Source organism: Macrobrachium nipponense, chromosome 3 (genome assembly GCF_015104395.2).
Source record: "Macrobrachium nipponense isolate FS-2020 chromosome 3, ASM1510439v2, whole genome shotgun sequence".
NCBI lineage: Eukaryota > Metazoa > Arthropoda > Malacostraca > Decapoda > Palaemonidae > Macrobrachium > Macrobrachium nipponense.
This window is the reverse complement of record NC_087202.1, coordinates 146,712,808-146,716,173: the sequence shown is the minus strand read 5'-3', so window position 1 is coordinate 146,716,173 and position 3,366 is coordinate 146,712,808.

The window sequence follows — 3,366 nt, the reverse complement described above, 5'->3', positions numbered from 1 at the left end:
TGCTTCTTCATTTCGTTATATTCAAAATAAATTATCAACCATTCTCTAATATATATCTATCTATCTATATTTATATATATATATTGTGTGTGCGATCTAGTGCTGTTGTTGTGGCGATTAAGCAGGCCTTATGCCTGCACGGGCTCTTGCTCATAGAGCAGCCCGTAGTTTAGTGCGTATGTGGTTGGGTGAGTGAATGTGCGGGAGTATGAATATACTTAGACGTGCGTATCTTCAGGCATAGGGACAGGTCGAGATGGATAGCGTACGTTTATTGAACCTATATGAACACGTAACTGAATGTAAACCTCATGCAATAATAGTTACACCATGTAGAAAAATTATGTGATAATGAACTTAATTAACCAACCCTAAGTAACTAAGCATTACAAATATAAATATAACCTCAAAACGTCCTCCCCCACCACAACCCACATTCCCTTCTTCTTAGAGCTGTTATAGATGGGATACAGGATATTATTGCATTTTAGTTCTTGCTTGACAAAGAATGTGACACAGAAGAAACGGACAGTAACTACTGGAATAAAGGGAAACCATGCCCCCCACCCCCCACCCCAACTATGTGTCTTTATATAGCCATCTATCTATCTGCACGCGCGCGCGCACACACACACACACACACACACACACACACACACACACACATATATATATATATATATATATATATATATATATATATATATATATATATATATACATATATATATAGATTAAGGAAGAAAGTAATGTAGTCTAATTCAGGAGAATAGAATGACAATTTACAGTTTTTTGTGGGGTCAGACTTAGTTCTTAATGTTACGTTTTTAATCTCTTTGTTCCATATCATGTTCAGCTAGTTTGGGAATAAAAGGTATATTTTTGTATTTACGAGAATTCATTAGCCTAGTTTTATCCTAGCTTGATATCGTTTGCAAAGAGAGACAACCAGCAACAATAAAGGTAAGAGAGTTGTCACTTGTTTTAGTTTTGATGAACAGTGACGAATGATTAATTTGCTCGGTTATATATATATATATATATATATATATATATATATATATATATATATATATATATATATATATATATATATATATATATTTATATATGTATGTACATAAATACATACATACATACATGTGCTCACGTACAGGCAGCGCGGAAATTGAAAAATCTGATCGAGTAAGTTAAAATAATAAGATCATAACAGATATATGCTGCTGTTATATGCAGAGGATGTTGATTGCAAATAATGAAATTGAGACGATGGTTAATTATGGGTACTGAGTTCCCGAAATAATACTAACAGGGGTCACTCACCAAAGAAAACTGTAGGTAATGGGTTACTCTAAGAAGTAAAGCTGTAGGTAGTGAGTTACTCAGAAGGAAAGCTGTAGGTAAGAAGACACATGCCAAAGAAAAAGTGTAGTGTATGCAGTGAGCTATTTCCAAAAGAAAAACTGTAGGTAGTTTAGTCTCCACATAAGGATCGTGAGCAGACAGAGCAGCCAAACTAATGGAGTGAGTCACTGAAGAAAAGTGAAGTACTGAATTACTCACAGTGAAGGAATTGGGATAATTCGGTATAAAAACGAAACGACGATTTAAATCTAAAAGCTTCAAGTCCACGGAGCGTGAATTGATGTGAGGTTAATTATATTATACTAACTGGTCCTTGGATGTGGAGAAGACGGGAAAAAGTTAAGTATATCTTAGTTAAACAGACCACTGAGCTGATTAACAGCTCTCCTAGGGCTGGCCCGAAGGATTAGGTATTTTTACGTGGCTAGGAACCAGTTGGTTACCTAGCAACTGGACCTACAGTTTATTGTGGGATCCGAACCACACTATATCGAGAAATGTATTTCTATCACCAGAAATAAACTTCTCTGATTCCGCGTTGGCAGAGCAGGGAATCGAACTTCAGACCACCGGAGAAGGCGGGAGATTAACCACTGTATTTGATGGTAAATATGTAACTCCCGAATAAGAAATTAACATGGTCTCGAAACATATTCGTTTCATTATTCAAGAGAGAGAGAGAGAGAGAGAGAGAGAGAGATTAAATTTGATTAGTATATAACCATGGAACTATAAACATGGAATGGACATGCGCGAAATCGCCGTGGGCAGCTGCATGCCGCCATTGCAAAGGGTGGAGAGAGAGAGAGAGAGAGAGAGAGAGAGAGAGAGCTAGCTTTGTATCACAATGCCCACCCCGCTATATTGGAGTGTACTCTGTTAATTTCCCATGACAATATCTTGTCCTCTGTGTCATTTATGTTGAAGTAAAATTAGTAGTACACATTATTCAATCTAGTCATTTCTGTTTACATTATAATACATTTAAAATAGACCTGAAATTATTAGTATTATTAATAATAAGACTGGCATTGACAAGTGATTTGTAAATTGAATTATTTATATCAACAAGTGTTTTTATTTTTGTAATAATGACTGATATAAGTAAGAGATCAGACAAAAGAGATTCGTACTGCAAAAAATCCCTGAGAAAGATTTCAGCAATTTATAAACACCAAGAGACAAGGCATAGTTAAAATATTTCCAGAATATTTCCTGCTATGTTTTGATAAATCGAAATATCTCTGGTGGAATATATAAAACCAACGAAAAATCGAGGGAAAGAGGAGAGAATATGAACTGGGTACCACACTTCAGAGATGGCTTCCAGTTAGCAGGTGTTGTTGGGACGTTGTTGTCCAGATGTTCGAAATACGGAGAGAAGTCTTAAGGCAGGCATAATCATCTTATTTACGATGAATGGCCGATGCACTGGTGAGGGTCCTACCTGACGACTGATGATGGAGGAGAACAGGCCCAAGGAAAGGAACTGAAGGAGAGAATTGCGGCCTTGCGAGACACCATCGAGTGCCAGAGAGAGCAGCAGGTGAACTTGGACAGGATAATTCTTCAGCTGCAACAGAGGATCGACCGCTGGAAGCTGAAGGAGAACGATGAAGAGAAGAAGGAAAAACAGCAGCTGGAAGACAAAATCCTGAAGAAACAGAAGAAAATGAGCATCTGATGGACAAGACAAAAGAATTTGGACAGAGAAACGATGCCAGGTTGAAAGGCAAGAGAGACTCCTAGGACAGAAGGAGAAAGAGCTGCAGGTGAAGACCGCAGAAGCGGCGCAGATGGCGAGGCTCATCCAGGAAGAAAAGGAGGCGAGCGAAAAGCGAGAATCCGGCAGGAAAAACGTGGAGGTCAGGTTGCAGCGTCTGCAGAATGAAGTGGAAGACATGACGAAGGAAAAGGGTGGAATCCAGCGTGAAGATAAGGTTGCGTAGCTGAAGATGAACGAGCTAACATGCCTTTTTTGAAGAAGGAAATGGTCGGCAA